The sequence below is a fragment of the Grampus griseus genome (genome assembly GCF_964374135.1).
Source record: "Grampus griseus genome assembly, chromosome: 21".
Classification (NCBI taxonomy): domain Eukaryota; kingdom Metazoa; phylum Chordata; class Mammalia; order Artiodactyla; family Delphinidae; genus Grampus; species Grampus griseus.
Genome location: NC_139015.1, coordinates 13,857,303 through 13,877,757, shown reverse-complemented (window position 1 = coordinate 13,877,757; position 20,455 = coordinate 13,857,303). Strand labels below are relative to the sequence as shown.

The 20,455-nt window shown below is 39.2% G+C and overlaps 1 protein-coding gene across 2 annotated transcripts in view; it reads left to right on the top strand.

The window, feature by feature from the left end:
* Positions 1-3,876: 3,876 nt before the first annotated feature.
* SORBS2 (sorbin and SH3 domain containing 2) overlaps positions 3,877-20,455 on the top strand; it is a gene marked incomplete at its 5' end in the record, with an annotated part of 206,853 nt that continues 190,274 nt past the window's right edge. For both annotated transcript variants that reach the window (XM_082680301.1, XM_082680299.1), the window contains one exon: positions 3,877-3,936. The remainder of the gene's footprint in view (positions 3,937-20,455) is intronic.

Genomic DNA, 20,455 nt, shown 5'->3' with positions numbered 1-20,455 from the left:
TTCAGTTTCTCTCGAGTCTCCTTTTATCTACATCCGTTCCTCAGCCTTTCTTTTTCTTTCATGATACTTGCTATTCTTAAAATAAAAGTAATCTTAATTTGGAAAGGCACTTTTGCTGACAACATTTTAGGGGGATGTGATTTATATGACTTTAGATTTTGTCTTAGAAAATCATTCTTATATCACGGTTGTGGTAGTATACACTTCCATACTGAAAAAAAATTCTGAACAGGGATTTTTACCCACATTCTGCGTAATAAAAACCAAAACAATTAGCAGTGAATTACTGGTTCCCCTTTATATATCAATGGGTAACTTACTAACTTTTAATTATATAGCAAATTTAATTGTAATGTTTAAATATATAAAGCATTTGAAAATACCTTCCATGGGCATTTTGTTTAAAATTCTACATTAAGACAGCAAACCTCAATAGAGAAAACAGGCAAGAGGTATGAACAGGAAATTTATAGAAGAGGTAACGCAAAAGACCATTGAACATGAAGAGATGTTCAATTTCATCAGTAATTAAAGAAATGCAAATTAAGATGATAATGAGCTGCTACTTTGCACCTACTGTAGTGGCAAATATTTGAAAACTATATACTGCCAAGTGTCCCTACCATAGCTGATGGGATCAAGGACTGGAACCTGACTTAGGGCAGTCCAGGTATACAGCTGCTGGCAACTTATGAGGTATCTCCTCTGGCTCAGAAAGATGAGGTGGGACGATCATATTTGTTTCTTGGGAATCCGTATTTAGCAATGAACAAGTTAGAAGGGAGAAAAAAAGTCTGCTCTACATGCGGTAGAGCAGAACCAGAGGGCCAGAGCAACAGTGATGGGTCATGGCAGCCAGAGTTACATATGAGAGGAGAGGCTTGGGGTAGGTGATGAAGCCACAGCACGCACAGAACACTCAACCATCCCTCCCCAATCCCTACCCCCTGCCACACAGAGTGATTTATAATGATGAACAGAGGTCCCATGAGGGACACCATGGGAGCAAAAAGATTTGTCTCAGTTCCTACCAGCTTCCCAGTTTCTAATCCTGAGCAGCTTTGGGCGGTTTCTAGTTCTCTTCTTGGGTGGTTTATAGTTGATGGTGCCCTGGGGCAAGAAGCCACGAGATAAAAGAAGACCTTCAAAATTCCAAAGGAAAATGACTCCAAAGATTCTTAAACCTAGCCAAACAGTCACGTACAAGGGTAGAATAAAGACATTTTCAAACATACAATGAAAAGAAAAGCTACCCTAAGACACCAGATGAACTTAGGATGTTTCTTCATAACTTTTTTAAAATGCCAACATTTAATCAAAATCACTTAAATTCTTCTGAAGTTATAGTAAGTCAATAATGCATGGTATTGAAAAGATGAATTAAAACCCAGACCTCACACTATCCAGTCATTCAGCACCTGTTCAGACAGTGTTTTAGGTTCTCCTTCAAAATGTACTGAAAGCTTAGAATATTCCAAGTATGACAAATAAGACATGGACCAGGTTGGCTTTCAGGGAGTAGACTGAGCAGTAGAGAAGTCAGACAAGAAAGGAAGACTGCTAATAACCTACGGTGCATGACAAGTGTGTAATAGTAGAGGTAGATTCCAGGTACACTGGAGGCACACAGGAGCCCCTACAAACTCTGCCCGTGGCTGTCTTTAGCGAGGTGGTCTGTTTGAGCAACGTGTTGAAAGATAAAGTCGGAGGCAGATTGGGATGGAGGCAAAAGGTGCTGGGGGTGGGGGCATGGGATCTGGCGGAGAAGCTTTTAGGAAGCAGGAACATCTGCAAGGCAAGGAAGCCAGAAATGGGATGTCATTCAAAATTGTTGAAACCTGGGGAATGAAGAGTAGAATATGAGGCTGACATTGAAGGCAGGGGCAAGTTCAAGAATAGCAAACTCAAAATAACTTAAGGGAAAAAGTACCTGAAGTCAGAGCAGGCTGCAAACAATGTGGAGTGGGAAAGGCCCACCCACGTTTCTTCAGATATGCTAACCTGAGCAGGCTCAGACCCTCCAACTGTGAATCTGTTTGGAGACAGAAGGAAAATGGGATCCCCACATCTGCATGCACAGGATTCTTATGCCTAGTAAAGTTAGGGAGTTACTACTGGAGCAGGAGTCCTAACACGGGCTGGGAAATGCAACACTCACAAAACAGGAAATCGACGACTAGCAGCAAATGAAGGAAGTATCTATGTTTACAAGTGCAAAGTATTAATACAACTATTTCAGTCACGTCGCTAGAAACAAAAATAAACGGGATGGCGTCTTGAAAATATATCAAACAATATGACTGGTGACAGTATTAAAGGGTGGGGATTTTGCAGAAAGTATAAATGGTTAATGGTATGTATTATGAGAAATTCCCTGAAGAGGTGAAATTTTGAGGAAGGGTGGGATGTGATCCATCTAACTGAGGAAGCACAACTATTCCTGCTTGAAAGGTGAGATTTAAAGCAAAGCTTTTTTTTTTTTTTTTCCTTTTTTGCGGTACGCGGGCCTCTCACTGTTGTGGCCTCTCCCGTTGCGGAGCACAGGCTCCGGAGGCGCAGGCCCAGTGGCCATGGCTCACCAGCCCAGCCGCTCCGCGGCATGTGGGATCTTCCCGGACCGGGGCACGAACCCGTGTTCCCTGCATCGGCAGGCGGACTCCCAACCACTGCGCCACCAGGGAAGCCCAAGCAAAGCAGTTTTACTTTGGTTTGGATTTCCTGAAGTATTTTAATATTACACATAAATTATAATTGAGTTAATCATTTTCTGCAGTAGGAAACAATAGGAATTTTTAGAATTTTATTTTAAATTCTGTAGTACATAAAAAGTGTATTAAAATAATTAAATACATGGATCCACAGGTAACATCTTTGGTTATTTTGGCCACATATAAGGAGCCATAGGGCTTTGTTTCAGCTAAGTGGCTACAAGATTATCACTGAAAAACAGAAAGTATAACTGTCCACATTTGCCAGTCTCCTTTACGCTATGACGCGAAGGTGGAAGCTGTTTTAACAATGGTTCCAATTACTGTCTCTACAGTGATTTGCATGTTATTAACCTGGATAGACCCGAATCTATCTATTGAGAAGGGCTTCGCTTTCTCAATTTCACATGAAGCACTGGCTCATATAACAAAAGTTCCTCCTGAAAGCTGAAAACTCAGAGCACTTGCACTATCGGTGAAATACTGAGAACGATAACAGAAGCTACCCTCCTCCCAAAATGATGAGTTTCATGAAAAGAAATTAACAAGCTGTGTCGTGCACTGCACGTGATCAGCCATGCTTGCTAAGTCTGTCTGTTGGTTGTTGCTATGACTACGAAAAGCCAGTGGAACCCAATGAGCTGTCTGCAGCAGTGCTGGGAGGACCAGCCATTTTACTTATGGAAAACAGTGTGGCATATTCCGCTGAGCTTTACCCTGGAAGAAGCATTTTTTAAAAAAATCTATTGAGGGAAGAGAGAAGTAGTGGGCATGTTAGTATACAATTAGTACAGCCAAGCATGCCTTCCAGCTGCCATTTGGACGAGCTGTCGACTGCCTTTCCTAGTAGCTGATTTGAGAACGTGGAATGCAGAGAGATAATGCTGCATATCTGCTATCAGACAGCAGAAAAGGTTTTTGTCTTGGGAAGGCTCGCCTTCCCTGCAATGTTATCTCAGCAGCTCTCTAGCTGCTTACCCTGAAAACTAGTGACCCCAAAGGAGGTGTTTTCGTCTGCAAACACAGGTCCTGTGCGTGGCTGTAGCATATGAGTGGCAAGTCTGAAAAAGCAGGTGTGTGCTCGGATGGGCACTGGACTGTAACGCAGGCGGACGCTCTCGGGTTTACCTGCTTCCTGTTAACAGATTGTTGGCTCAGAGAGCATCTGTCTGCATGCTGAAGCTGAGGCTGAGAAGGAGGTCCCTGTGTAGCCACTTGACTGACAGAGGTAAGCTTTTTTGTCCTTTTTCAAGCACAGCATAACAATAACTCCGAGCAAAACTTAACCTAAACATTTACAATCATCGTGTTCTTTGGATTTACCAAGGAAATACATACACACAAACACAAACACACACCCATACATACATACACATACACAAAATAGTGTCAGAGACTTAGAATTGTTTCAGTAAGTTCAGGTTCTAGAAATTGTAATGATTTTTTAAAAAATTACTAATATGCCTTGGGGTTTAAAATAAATATTTGCTGTTTTAACAAACCACGATGGCCTGTCGTTCTGGACAGCCTTCATAACCAGCAACAGTCTTTCTCCCTTAGAAACAATAGATTCTTTTACGACCTGCACTTTGACATACATTCAGAGAATTACGTGGAAAATCAGCAGCTCGAAAATTGTGAAGCATTTATTTTTAAGCCTCTGAAATGATGTATTTAACTCTTAACACACCTCTATATACGTTTAAATTAAGGAATTCCGTACCCTATGTAGGTCATAAGAGCCAGTGGCTTGTACCCTTGCGTATTCTGAGCACAGAGTCCTGGTGTGCTGTTTGATTTAGTTGCGGGTAGTTGTAAAGCAAATAGTGTAGGTACTGGAAGCTGCTCACGCGTCCTTTCCGAGTATCATGCATGCCACGCTAGCCCAGAGCACAACACCCTCATTGTGTTCCCTGGCTTGGAATCCAGGCAAAGAAAGGAAGTGAATCGCTGCATTGAGTTCAAGCATAGCTATAGTATGTGTCGGTAAAACTTCTTTTATTGCACAACTTTTCTCACAAGCAGATAGGTTTCAGAGATAGAGAGTGAAACCAAAAACACGACCCTCCTCCAACAAATGTACTAATATTTGCAATGGATGTTTGCTGTCCATCACTACGTGATAATAGCACAGACTTTGAACTGCAGTAGGAATTGCTCCTTACTGAGTATTTCTTTGATTTATAGTCTCTTAGGAACAAAGCTGTTACTGTGGATTGAAATTGGTCAGTCAAATCGAAATTCCTGGTAAAGAAATGACCGAATAATGATTAAATTGTTTCAGCAACATTTCAGTTTTACGTAAATCAGTTCTATTGTTGGTCTACCAGAAACGTCAGATCATTTAGAATTCTATGGAAAATATTTAGGGAAAAATATTTTGTTGAAAACTTTGAATAAAAACCTCTATGTGCTAAAGATGAAATCTACTGTGAAATATAAAATAAATAGGATCTGAGATCTACTTCTAAGAAATATATTTTTATTTTCTATCCTTTTACCCAATATGTGGATGACATAGGAGTCACCTTTTAAGTATAATAATTTTCATTGCTACATATGAGCACACAGCACCTGTTTCACAAATACAGCAATGTCATTATGCCCTCAGATAAGACAGTTATAAAGCATAGGGAGAATATTTTTCAAAACTTCTCTTCTAAATGTCACCAATATTCAAGGTATAAAAATATTCAAAAAATTCAAGGTACAAGCAATCTCAGTCCAGAAAATCATCTCCAAACATTTAATAATAAGAGTTCTAACTAGGAATATTGTCTATTTGTGTGTGTGAGACATTGGGTAGGATAAAATGGTGAAACGATAGCATTGTACTTCACTTACGTTTAACTTTCAAAGGAAAGTTTAACTAATAGACCTAGTGTTAGGTCAAATTTTATAAATAAAGATATCAGCCAAGGAAGTGATTCTGCTATAGCAGGAGGAAAGGTGGAAAAAGTCTCTCTTCAATTTAATTCCTGTCAGAGCTTTACATGGCAAAAGGAATTTCTAGAATTAACACAGTGAAAAGTCCTGCAGCAAGAAAATGATTTTGCCTTAGTTTTTCTTGGGGGAGATTTTAGAAGAACCAGGTGTGGAAATACCTAAGGCTGTACCCTGTTGCCTTTGTGGTGGCAACATATGTGACAGGAGTCAGCCCCACTGGGAAGAGTGACACACAAACTTTATACCTGTACTTTTTTTCCCTCCATTAGTAACCTTTTAAGGTGATATGCTATGAAAGATTAGCATTGTAAGTGCACTTCTGCACCACACATCTACGTAGTTATTAATGCAACAATTTTGAGAACTAGACGCAGAGCTATAATCCCTATCCTTCAACACTCTGCACCTTGGCTTTTATCTATTTAGGTACTCTTAATTTCTGCCACTTCCCAACTCAGCTGCTGGCAATAGCAAATACTTTGTAATTTCCCAAACGCACTATACCAAACTTTTGCAAAGCCAGTCTCCTCTGTATAGACTTTTTCTTCAAATCTCCCCCGCAGCGGCAGCCACCTGCCATGCATCCTTCAAAATCCAACTAGAATGTCTCCCCAGACACTTCCTCGCCTTCTGCTTCGGCTACATCTGAATCTTATGTCTGTAGTTCTGGCTATTGCACCGTAGCGCATTTGTCTCTGCTCATGGGCTTCCAGAGTTTTACTGACCTCTGACTGTACTTTGTCCAGTGTCTAGAACTTGGCATTCAGACATTGTACTGGTAAGCTCGGACTTGACTGTTTTCCTATTAGTTACCGTAAATATAGGCTTGATCTCGAAAAAGAAGTCCTATTATCTATTATACTGCATTTGATCAGAGAAACTCAAAACATTTACAAACAGTGATGAGGCTTTAATTTCCTTGATATGAAATTATAGTTTCAAGATCACAATTGGATAAAAGCTATAAATGTCCTATAATATATCAGAATTTTCTCAAAGAAAAATTTACAGCATATAAGTTTTAAACAAAACCAGCTTAGAAGCTTTAATATCTAGAGGATATTGTTTTTCTATTTATAGCTATTATAAAATTTGCAGGGGAAAATAAGTACAGTAAGTATCCCTATTAGAAGTATGCTCTAAAATCAGGTCATTTAAAATTAATGTTGAACTGATGTTGATTAGCAGTTGATTATAAAAAAGTTGCTTACGGAATTGTTTTCCGTAAGCCAGAGGAAAGTAGAGGTCATGAATTGGGAAGAGACCAAAGGATTAAAATAAAGTCTACAATAGGAGAATTTCTTTTGATTTTCCTTATAAACCTGAAAGGTTATTGGTAATAACTGGCTACATTATACTTCCCCATAACTTGAGTTTCTGGGTGACGGATAGAATAGTATGTTAGTATCATTCTTGATACAGATATGCTTTTGGTTGTAGAGACTTCCCACTCTTTTTTCTATATTAGATGGCACGATTATTATTTTTTTAAAGCCTAAATTTTTATACCCTTTTTATGGAAAATTTATCACAATGTTGTAATAAAAAGTAAGAATGTATCAAAAATTACATTAAGAATTAATAACTATATAATCCCTCATCTCTAAGATATCCATCTAAAAAGCAAAAGTTGTACTTAATATAGTATGAATTCTTGTACATAAAGTAGCAAAGATTAGGAAATTTTAAATATCCAGATGTTAAGAATTAGAAAGCAAAATATTTGGTAAACCACTTAAATTCATATTTCTGGACACTTTTACACTATATTCCAGCATTGAATTTTATAATCAAAGTAAGATATATAGCAACTCTTAAGTGTCACGCTGTCCTTTAGTTTATTTTGACTATCTTCCAGCTGATTTTAATGTGTAACATGCTAATTTAATAATAGCTAAAGTTGAAATTGGTTCTATGCATCTTAAAGACTAATCGTGTTTAATCAATTATTTTAAATTGTACACAGTAATTAGATTTCAGGAAACATGATTCTATAGTATTTCTGCATCATTTTTAAGATTTTCTATTTTAAGTAATTTATAATATTTTGAAGGCCTAAACTATATATAACTATGTTGACATTCAAATGAAATGAGTGAGCTCTTGTGGCATTTTATAATGAAGTATACTAGTACATAATTGTATTAGATAATTTTTTCAAAGTTCCTCAAATAATTTAATCATAGATGCCTATTAAATTCTAAATTATCACTGCAAAGAATTATATGGAGATTTTCAAGATCTCTTTACCACATTTCTGAAAAAGTTAAGACATATACATTTAGCTATGAGGGAACACTTCTATAACTATTGAGTTCTAAATATTAATGGATAAGAAACCTCATTCCAGCTTAAGCTCACTTAAGATGATCTTATTTGAATAAATGACAGAGAACCAGCAAAGAGAAGGTTTTATTTTGAGTTTCAGCAACGTGATATATCCACGTAGATCTATATTACACTTTACCCCAGTCTTCAAAACAGAAGTTTTGCCAACCAGGAATTTTAGCCAAAAAGACAGTAGTTTCCTCTTCCCCTTACAGGTCTGGTATGCATAGATCCAGCATTAATTCTGCACCTTTGAAACGCATTATTTGAACAAAAATCCAGAAAACTTTCTCTTTTCCTACCTCTAACCAAAGATCTCACTTTCAAAGAAAATTTTCCTACCTCAAAAAAAAAAAAAAAAATCTAGCCATATTCCCATTATATTTCCTAAATTTTTTCTCTCCATGTTAGAATTTAAGGAAATTTTATTTTTCATAAGAATGTTATTTGAACATTTTAGTGATATTTTGGTTCTTTAATTTGCACTGTTGCCTACTTTTTAAATTTTTGTATAACCTAGACATTCATTTCTTCTAACTTTCCTTTGAGATGTTTCCTCAACAGTTGGTGTAAATTGCATGTCAAAAATATTTTCTTATAATGAATTGTATCTTCTGCTGTAGGTAGGAAAGTTAGTCCAATGAATGTGGAAATACTTCTCCTTTTTAGATTCCTAAACCAACTGTAGCAAAAATAGGCTTCTAACCAAGAGCACTTGTTACAAAAATCCTTAAGAGTCTAAGCAGGGAATGGCATGAAGAATGGGAAACTTTTAAAATGTAGACACACAAAAAATATGCAAATGAGACATTCTAAGGAATAATTGGCCACACTGGAGAAAATGTATTAGTATAAATGTTCATTCTGTCCTCCTCTAAAAAGTCCCTGTCCCTACTTCTAGTCAGGGGTAGCTAACTTCTTCAGAGACATTTAGTCCTCCATGAAGGTGACCATTGGTAGAGACAGCAGCCTCATTAATGGAAAGAAACATGCTTAAGCTTTTGACTGTGAGGGCCTCATCCTCCACCTGTGGACACATCAGCTACTTCTGCCTCTTTGGATCCTATTAATATAAGATCTTAATGTTTTATAAGGTTTTCCTTCACTTTACGCTATTAACCAAAAAAGTTTAAGAAAGCAACACTTGGTTGTTTAAAAGTGAGCTATTTCGTAGATTGTCAGGATGCCTTCACATCTAATGATTTCAATTCTCTGAACTAAAGTTCACAAAGGAAAAGATATTAGATAACAGTTTCAGCTGTTCTGGTGCTAACTGTGTCATCTGGTGAACTGTTTGAGCACTTTCTGAAGCATGTACATTTAATCTGTCAGATATATAATTGCAGTACAGTAAATCTTATTATATCCTGTGGGGATAAATAACTTTTAATATCTAGATTTGATATTAAATATCAATATCTAGATTTGGAGACGTATATAGGGTAGCATTACTAGTAGTGAAGATAAAAATTTTATAACCACTGAGTTCTTCTGGAACAGTGTGAATAGACTTGTGTTGTCTGATATACCTTGAGCACTGGCTTGAACCAGTTTAAGTAAAGGGAGATCCTGAGAGTAGCAAGTACGGGAAAAGGTACAGATTGCTTGCGCAGAATTAAAGTTACAGGGAAAACTCAGCTTGCTTTACAATAGCAGCTGAAACCTTGTAGGTACATGGCAAACAAGTCACTCTATTAAATATTCAGTCAGTATTTGTGGAATGAATGAATGGCTCACAGTTTTCCCCTCGATGTTGTGTTAATGGCAACACATTGATTACAAGATGTTGCTTGAATTTAAAGATCAAATGGTAATTGACAAGATTTTCTGATTTTTGTTTTTTGGAAGTCATGAAACTGAGGAGAAGGAAAAAAGGATGAAGATTTTAGAAAACACTATTATTTTTAAAAATAAAATATAGTCTTCCTGGTGAGAAGCACTATATTTCTAACAATGATATAAAGAGAAATATAACCAGAAACTTAGATAAAACTCAAAGGACACACGTCATTTAGTGAATAATTCAGACACCAAAAAATTTTGGTTTCTACTCTTAACTTTCTTAAAGTCTCAGGTTATCATCACATTCATCAAACAATATGATCAACACTAAAGAGTAATTTTTTCCTTTTTAGATAAGTGTAAGAGAGAAAAGTTAAAACCTAGAGTTACAAAATTTAAGAGGTTTACTTTAAGGCTTTAGAATACAGTTAAACAGAGAATTCAGTGTAGAAAAAGGTAGCCATCTGGGAGATCTTTTCAAATTAAAAACTGTAAGAATTGGGAGACCTTCCAAGGCCAATCAAAATATCTGTTTTGATTAAACTCAAGAAAACAATGAAAACCTGAATAATAAGATTTCAATAAACTACAGAAAAAAATAATTTGATTTTTTCAATCCAAAAGATATTAATAAGAAAAAATTATATACTTTACTCTGTACTAGCTACTATCTGAAGAGCCTTACAGATATTAATATTTTGCTGTTGTTATGTCCCCATACAAAGATATTATGTAATTGTGGACTGTATTTCCCATCCTGTATATCTCATACCTGTGACTCATTTATTTTGCAAGTTTGTACCTCTTAATTTCCATCACTTGTTTTTTTCCTCCCCTCAGCTCCTCCCCTCTGGCAACCACCTATTGTTTCTCTGTATCTATGACTCTGTTTTTGTTTTGTGATGTTTACTCTTTTTTTTTTTGTTTTGTAGATTCTACATGTAAGTGAAATCATACAGTATTAGTCTTTCTCTGTCTGATTTATTTCACTTATCATAATACCCTCTAGGTCCATTCATATGTGTCACAAACATCAAGATTTCATTCTTTTTTTTGTGACTGAGTAATATTCCATTACAGACACACACACACACACACACACACACACACACACACACACACACACACACACACACACACCCCACATCTTCTTTATCCATTCATCTTTTGATGGGCTTCTGTATCTGGCTACTCTGCATGAAGTTTACTCTGTCCTAGCTACTATCCCAAGAGCTTTACATATATTAAAGCTTCCTTTCAGTGAAGGATCTGGGAATTTACAAAGCTTTTAAAGGTATTTGAACTGGAATTTTCCAGAATGTGATCTTAAATTAGTTCCCAAAGAGGGACTGAATGAATAGCACATTTAGTTGCTCTTTCTTAGATGCTCTCGTATCACTTTGTAAATTATATTCTTTTTTTTAATCTCATTTTAGTGAAGTTTTTTCTATATGTATCTAATCTTTCCATATGAAAGTGAACTCCATGAGGGAGCAATAGTGTTTTATTTCTATTTTTACCTGCATCATCTTGTCATGGGAATGGCCAACAGTAGATGAGTCTGGGTGATTAACCCGAGTAGGCTGCTGAATCAAATGTTAATAAATAAAATTGACACCAAGGAAAAGAAATGGAGTCAAGGTAATAAAAACTGTATGTAATTCCATGTAACCATCATGAGAAAATTAAGTCAGTCCACAAATCCTTAAACATTTGTTGTTTTGTTTTGTTATAGTTTTACTCTGTTTTGGGTTAGTATGCTTTGATAAAACACGAAGCTAAATGTCAGAGCAATCCTTTTTCAGACATCAGACTTCCTCAACAGAGGAAATCATGACACAACCAAAAATGATCCAGCTCATTTAAGCCACTACAGACTTTCCCCCCAGAATTTAGTCTCCTGAACAAGTTAACTATATGTTCGTTATCTCTGACAATCAAGGAAACAATAAAAATGTGGGAAAGCACAGTTACCTCCTTTACCAGAAAAACTTTTACTCATTTGTTGAAAATATATCTGTTTTGGGAAAAGGGTTTTCTTAGATCAATAATTCAGATGACTGATAATATATCCTGAATTCTTTGACAATGAATTTACTTAGAAACATGATTTTTTATATGATTTCTGGTCTAAAAGCTGATTATATCACTGACTTCCTTCCCATCATAAATTTAATTTTAGAAGACTAACATAACCAGTTTATATAATTAATATGACTTCTTGAGTTAAAAAAAAAACCTTCTTTCGGAAGTGCACAAAGTGCTTTTAATACGTGTTAAATTAATTTTTAGATTTATTGGCAGCAGAGAGGAGAGTCATCACTCTAGTAAGTAAAAGTAAATGACAAAGCCATAAATAATCTTATTTTAGAAGTAAAAGTAAATGAGAAAGCCATAAATAATCTCATTTTATTAGTAAAAGTAAATGACACAGCCATAACTTAATTTGAAAATCACCTTCCTTTTGACCCAAAGTCCCAAATGTCCTCTCAGGGCCTCGTATGGACAGTTCTCTGGTAAAATAATTTCACTTGCTCTATATATTATTATGTGGTGTATTAACACATCATGATCATTTGGAACCCTAAACTTTTACTTCCTTTGGAATGAATTGGGAAAACATACCCCCGAAACTCTGGTTCACTCTTTTTGGCACTGATCTTTGCAGCTGTCAAGAACTAAAAGATTATGATGATAAAATTGAGTTTCCTGGGGAATGTTCCATTTATGAACTGCCTCGTCTCCAGACTCCTCTGTCATTTCACTGCATCTGCTTCTAACCTGGCCTAGAAGAAGTGCTGGCTTCCATGGTCCAGATAAAGCCTGTGGGGTGGAGAGGACAGGAGCTTAACAGGAGGACCCCAATCCTCCAAGAATGACCCCTCCAACAGGGTCATTCAACTAAAAGAGTTTTAAGTTCAGCAGAAACTAGGAAAAGTCACATGTTCTGATTTCTAACCAAAAGTAAAGCATTTTTTGAAAAATCTGTACACTATGTAATGCATCTCAGAGTGAGAGTATTTCATCTGGCCAACAAAACAGAATGGCCTGTTGTTGACTGACATTGAGAAATGTCACTTCCCAAAAGGTCAGATTACTAACTGGTCAGTGCGTTCTTTAAGGAAATAAAATCAGAATTGCATCTGACAAGTATAATGCCAGGGACAAATGATTTAAAAACTATCCTCAAACTATATTTGCCCAACAAACACATCAGAACCACAAGTTCATAACTGCTAAGTGGACTAGAATATCTAGAGTCACCTGTCCCTGCAGTTGGGCTTGACCATACACTGACAAGATTCTCTAACTCTGTTTTTTTCCAGACTTTTGAAGATTGTTGTCTCAGTTGTTGGTATGTTAATATAAGTTAGCTGGCTTCTGATTTTATCAATGATACTGAAAAGAAGCTTTGATAGGGAAAACGGAGAATGAGAGAGATCCTAAGTTCTGGGAACAATGTAAAGAGAGACCAGACCCAAATACAGATATCAAAGTTGTAGTTGTATATTTTTAAATAATTTTTGAATTTTCATATCATTCATTTTTTTTCATGTACATCACACTCACCAAGGACCTACTATGTGTTTTAGCATGGATAAAAAGATGAAAAAAAAGAAAATGAAACAGAAAGCCATTAAGAAAGTTTACAATTTAGTAAAAGAGATGACAGAAACAGTAATTATTATAATTTCTTCAAAAGACATGCCCCAAAGTAACTGTCATATGATGTAGATAAAGAAGTTCTTTAACTGTTTTAAGAGATAAAGTTCTAGAAGATGGTAATAACTAGCTCAGGAAAGGGAGGTGTTTTAGAGGATCAGGGAAGATGACTTAAAGAAAATGATATTTGAATTAGGTCTTGAATGGGGTGGGATTTTGATAATAGCTTGCAAAAGCAAGGTTTGTAGGCATCCTGAATTGTTTTACTCCACTAACTAATTTATTTAGCATCCCCTCACTGCTTTCACATGTCATCTGCATAGGCATCCTGTGAGGTAGGTACTATCATCACCATTTTACATGAAAAAAGAAGAAATGGAGCTTCTTCATTTCTTCCTTTCACCAATACGATAGGTGAAAGGCCTATCGTATTTTACTCATATAGGTCAGTTGTTGACTTTGAGAAGCATTTCATTCCAGGGCAGGGATAAAGGCGCATCCAAAGATTAAGAAGTGAGAATGTTTTTAAGGATGTGGAAGCAACAGGTACAACTAGAAAATAAATGGAGAAGACTCCAGATACGACAGTAGGAAGAAAAATAAAAGAGGGAGGGAGACAAATGAAGAAATTTGTTTGTTTTGGCAAAGAGCTTAGCCTGTTTGCAGCCATGGAGAAAGCGCCAGCAGGAGAGAAGGAAGGTGCTAGAGGAAGTAGGGCTTCTCCAGGAGCAAGACCTCAGAGAGGGGGCAGCAAAGAGAGAGAAGACTCAAGGACAAGGAATAGTCCAGCCTCCAAGGGAGCCGGGGAGGCTGGGACCTAGGTAGCATGAGCGGGAATTGAGAAATGAGATCAACTCCTGACAGCTAGAAGGGAAATCTCAAAGGACAGTCTTATTACACTGCAGTATGGGTAACGTCCAGTGTGTACGTGAGATGCAGTGGCAGCCTTGTCTTGTTCACAGTGGAGAATGAACAAGGAGGCACAAAAGGTGAAATAAAAGCCAGTGGAGGGCTTCCCTGGTGGCGCAGTGGTTGAGAGTCCGCCTGCCGATGCAGGGGACGCGGGTTCGTGCCCTGGTCCGGGAGGATCCCACATGCCGCGGAGCCACTAGGCCGGTGAGTCATGGCCGCTGAGCCTGCGCGTCCGGGGCCTGTGCTCCGCAACGGGAGAGGCCACAACAGTGAGAGGCCCGCGTACCGCAAAAAAAAAAAAAAAAAAAAAAAAAAGATAAATTATCTCCAAGAGTTTTTGAGGCTTAACTGGGTTATGCATGTTAAGTGTGTAGAAGGGGGCCCAGCATGTAGAAAATGCTCAAGAAGTGTTAGAAAGTATTATTAGCAATCATTTTTTTTTTTAACATCTTTATTGGGGTATAATTGCTTTACAATGGTGTGTTAGTTTCTGCTTTATAACAAAGTGAATCAGTCATACATAAACATATGTTCCCATATGTCTTCCCTCTTGCGTCTCCCTCCCTCCCATCCTCCCTATCCCACCCCTCTAGGTGGTCACAAAGCACCGAGCCAATATCCCTGTGCCATGCGGCTGCTTCCCACTAGCTATCTACCTTACTACGTTTGTTAGTGTGTATATGCCCATGCCTCTCTCTCGCCCTGTCACAGCTCACCCTTCCCCCTCCCCATAACCTCAAGTCCGTTCTCTAGGTAGCAATCATTTTTAAAATAAATTTATTTATTTAGTTTTGGCTGAGTTGGGTCTTTGCTGCTGCGCGCAGGTTTTCTCTAGTTGCGGCGAGCGGGGGTTACTCTTCGTTGTGGTGCGTGGGCTTCTCATTGCAGTGGCTTCTCTTGTTGTGGAGCACGGGCTCTAGGTGCGCAGGCTTCAGTAGTTGTCACACGCAGGCTCAGTAGTTGTGGCTCGCGGGCTCTAGAGCACAGGCTCAGTAGTTGCGGCGCACGGGCTTAGTTGCTCCGTGGCGTGTGGGATCTTCCTGGACCAGGGCTCGAACCCGTGTCCCCTGCATTGGCAGGCAGATTCTTAATCACTGCACCACCAGGGAAGTCTGCAATCTTTTTTTTTTTTTTTGCGGTATGCGGGCCTCTCACTGTTGTGGCCTCTCCCGTTGCGGAGCACAGGCTCCGGATGCGCAGGCTCAGGGGCCATGGCTCACGAGCCCAGCCACTCCGTGGGCTGTGGGATCTTCCCGGACTGGGGCTCGAACCCGTGTCCCCTGCATCGGCAGGCGGACTCTCAACCACTGCGCCATCAGGGAAGCCCTACAATCATTTTTATATAAATGAGTTAAGTAGAGAGGCATGTGCTGTGATTCTCCAGGCTGTGCAAGTTCAGTGGTGACTAGCCAGAGTCTTAGCTCTTGAGAGCTGTTCATAGTCTTCAGGGTTGAGGGAGGGGAAGCTAATGATGACCAAATAGCATCACAAATACCCGTACAGTGGTGAGCAAGCACACAGAATAGGGTGTGAATGATCTTCCTGGATGATCTCAGAAGTGTGCAAGGTTCTGGATGGAGAGAACACCATGTACAAAAGAATGGGCATGAGAGAATGCTGGAGGTGGGTTAGTGGGTCTGGAATGAGGGAACCATAGGGAGAACCGAGCCTAGCGTGGGGTGGGGCAAGCACATGGGCTTTGCAGTCACACGGACTTGGATTTCTTTTCCAGCCCTGTGACTGCTGAGTATGTGGGGACAGGACCCCCAGCCTCTCTAGATCCCTATTTTACTACCTTCAGAGCAGAGATAATAGCGCTCACCTCTGAGGATTAACACTGGGATTAAGTGGGATTATTGTAAATGACTGGCATATCACCTAACACATCAAAAACACCGGAGGAATGGTAGCCACACCACCAGCCTCAGGATCAGCCTTATGATAAAGTTTGGATTAAATCTTTAGATAAGAGAACCATTGGAGTTCCTTTTTTTTTTCCTTAACATTTTACTGGAGTGTAATTGCTTTACAAGGGTGTGTTAGTTTCTACTGTATAACAAAGTGAATCAGCTATACATATACATATATCTCCATATCTCCTCCCTCTTGCGTCTCCCTCCCACCCTCCCTATCCCACCCCTCTAGGTGGTCACAAAGCACCGAGCTGAGCTCCCTGTGCTATGCGGCTGCTTCCCACTAGCTATCTGTTTTACATTTGGTAGTGTATATATGTCCATGCCACTCTCTCACTTCGTCCCAGCTCACCCTTGGAGTTTAAATGGGAAAAAGTAATGCTTATGTTTGTGTGTAAAAAAGATACACCTGGTAAGAGTCTATCAAATTAAATGAAAAGAGCAAGAAGTGGTTATAGAGAGTTTCAACATCTGAGGCAAGAGAACAACAGGCATGAAATGAAAGTGATGGGTCAGGGAGAAAAGTGAGGGTTTTATAGTCAAGATTACTATATAACAATCAACTCTTCTAAGTGTTTGGAACGCATCTCAAACAGTGACTGCTCAACAGTCTTAAAAATAGGTGATTCTAATTCACTGCGGTATTGCATTCATAGAGATGGAGGACACGCACAGGATCTACTTTGCTTGTGCAGGAGCTCCCGAGGCATCACTGAGGAAGAGTTTGGGGTATAAAGAATACGTGGGGGCTTCCCTGGTGGCGCAGTGGTTGGGAGTCTGCCTGTCGATGCAGGGGACACGGGCTCATGTCCCAGTCCGGGAGGATCCCACCTGCCACGGAGTGGCTGGGCCCATGAGCCGTGGCCGCTGAGCCTGTGCTCCGCAACGGGAGAGGCCACAACAGTGAGAGGCCCGTGTACAGCAAAAAAAAAAGAAAAGAATATGTGGGTTCTTGCTTTGAAACGTGCTGAGCCCCCGTGATCGAGGAACAGCATGTGCTAAAGCACAGAAGCAAGAAGGACGTGTTCTAAGGACTGAAAGTCAAGTCGTTGGGTGTGGTTGGAATGCAGGGTGCTTGATACGGAGAGAGAGAAAGTAAAACGGACAAGCAGGCCAGAGCAAGATTGCGGCATCATTGTTTCAGTCAGGTCGATGAGAAGGCACTGAAAGAGTTCAGGCAGGAAAGTGAAATAATAAGATTTCCATTTTAAAACCTCTACTCTGGTATAAAGTACAACTGAGAAGGGGGGTGAGACTAAATGCAAGGGTTTCACAGAGGAGGACGGTGTAAACTACAGGAAGAACACTGCCCCTGACCTTGTTCTTTTATCTCTGAAGGATGTGAGATATGAGACTGGAGTCTCGGAAATTTCAGGAGACTTTGATTATCTGTGTTGAAATTTCATACAAAAGGGAATGCCATACAATACGCAGAGCCCAGTGCAAGGTGAAAATGCTAGACCCCTTATTCAAAAATCCTTGATAATTTCAAGATGATGAACAGAGTATTAAACCCAGCACCTGGCCTTTCTAAGCACAGGGTCAGATGTAAATGCTCAGGTCACAGGCCCATAAAGCCAACCCTGCACACAACTTGCATTTTTATTCATCGTATGTGAACACTCTTGCCTTTTGTGCACCAACCGCAATGGACTTAATAAGATGATTAATGAGTCTGAGCTACTGTGGGGTATCTCTGCTGGTATCTACTATCTCTTCCTGGCTGGAGGAAATGCAGCTTCTCCCCAGGCTGGGGCCCTTGGGAGGCATGAGTCCTGCCATACCCTTCCTATACCCCACACGGGCAGGACCTCGGTCATCAGAATGCCATCACCCGGATCCCTGCATCATGTCGAGGGGGCCTGTGAAGTCCCCAATGTGGGAGGGATCTGGCAGCTCCTCATTTTCCTCTACCTTTTAGAAAACCCTCTTTCCCCACCCCTTCCCATGGTAAGAGCGCATTCCGACATACAAGCAGAAGATCGAGCCTCCTCAGAGGATGGGGGAAGGGGCACGGGGTCAAGGAGGCATAATCTGGAATTCCCTCTGATAAGCCCAATAGCCAGAGAGTTTGAAGTAGGCTGATGTGTCTGCAGTTCTAGGTCCAGGCCAATGCTTGAAGACACGTTTGGATTTTTGTATCTATGGCCTTCTGTGAATGGAACTCCCCCGACCTTAAAAATGTCAATATAATGATCAATTTCAGACTTTCCCTGTAGTGTGTTACATATGAAAGTAGAGATCTGCCTCATTGAATAGCACCAGGCACCAAGACGACCCCAGACACTCAAGAATGTGAGTGCACCTCCCCCGCGGTCCCCCTGACTCCAGCCCAGCCTTGTCCTTCCTTCTCCTCCATGTGTCTCTCCATTCTCCTTTCCTTGTCAGTGTTGTTTCTTTATGTGGTTATTATAAAAATCCAAATTATAGTTTGAAGTGCCATTTGCTGTATTTAGTAAACAATTTTATGTTACTTATTCTTGGTTGCTAATTTTTAAAGGTCAGTAAATAACAGTATGAATTAAGTAGTTTTTATGTTTTGATAGCCCATAACTGCTTTTCCTTTTGTATGAGCCTTGTCAAAGACAAGTTTTCTCCAATTCTGCATGAAAGTCCCTCGGATTTTTCAGGAAAGGAGGGAGCAGGCAGGGAGAAGCCTGCGGGGAGCTGTAGGGTAAGGTCCAGTCGTGGGCCTGCCCTTTACGAGGATGTGCTGGCATGTGACTTAACATCTTTCAACCACAGGTTTGGAACCAGAAGAATGAGGCTCTTATGCCTAGATCACAGGCCCATTAGTTCTAGTACATGAAATAATTCATGCAAAGTACCCACAGCAGTGCCTAGCACATAACTGGCTCTCAATAAATGACAACTATGCTGTCAATAAAATTCTCCTAGGATGAAAGAGTGATGGGGATCTAACAGAGATCTTGACATAATAAAGTTCGACTGGGCCCAGACCAAAAATTACATAACACAACAATGAATTTCCACAATAGATAATTTAAAACTTCTAAATATAAAACCCACCAGACTTGCAATGATCACATATTTCTTAAACCTGAAATTTAATTTAAAATTCAAAGAAACTTCTAGAAGAGTCTAACAACACACTACTGTATCTTCTGGTCTTGCCTGAATTGTATCACACTAAGGCAAACTATGCAGAGTATTAACTGCGAACACAATACTAGGATAGAACGAGGGAGATCACCATTTCTAAAGATCCTAATTCCAAGGAAGAGCCATCCTGCCATTAACTAAGCTAACAGAGAAGAATTTTAATTAATCCTACAATCCTAAAGTACTTGCTTCAGAATGTATTATACGGTCGTTTGCCAATAGATTTACCTGCTTAATTTTGTTTTTCTTGAGCTGATCTAAAATTAATCTTCATGTCATGTGGTGTTGAGCTTCGTGATCTGCAAGGTTAGTTAGGAATGTAAAATAACCGTAAGTATTCTTATAAATAATAATATTAGCTACCATTCCCTGAATGCATACTGTGTCAGGCAGCTTGCCAAATTCCTTAAATACCTCACATTGACTGTACACAAAAACACTCTGATGAGGGTATTATTCTCGTTTTACGGAAGAGGAAACTGGCTCTGAGAAGTTAAACATCTTGTACTGGGTCACACTTGTGGGGAAGGTAGAAATCAAACTTGGGTCGGCCAGATTCCAAGCCCTGTGCTCTAACATTTTTCTGCTTCTTTGTGGGAACTACTGATTAGCAACACCACCCCCCTAAACGTTATAACTCGCCTGTTATCCTTCTCTATGTTTTTCTTTGTGGACGCTATGGAAACATTTCTTTACAAGACTACACCAAGTGTCTTTATTCCCAAAGAGCAGAAACACCGCAACAATAGAGGTATGGAGGAAAAAAAAATCTGAGGCCAATAATGATTATTTCTTTGTGGTGAGATTGCAGATGGTTTTTCTTTTCTTCTTATGCTTGTCCATATTTTCTAAATCAACTTCAAGTTTTGAAACTTTCAAAATAAGGAGATGCATATAGGTGAGGACCAAAGGAAATTCGTGGGGCACCAATTCTGATGTTCTAAACAGAATTAGATGTTTAGACATCTAATTCTGATGCTACAATGCTAAGCAATAGGAAAGAAAAACAAAACGAAACAAATCTCTGGATATAAATATTTTATCAATTCCCTTTTATTGTCATAATTCGCCTCCACTTTA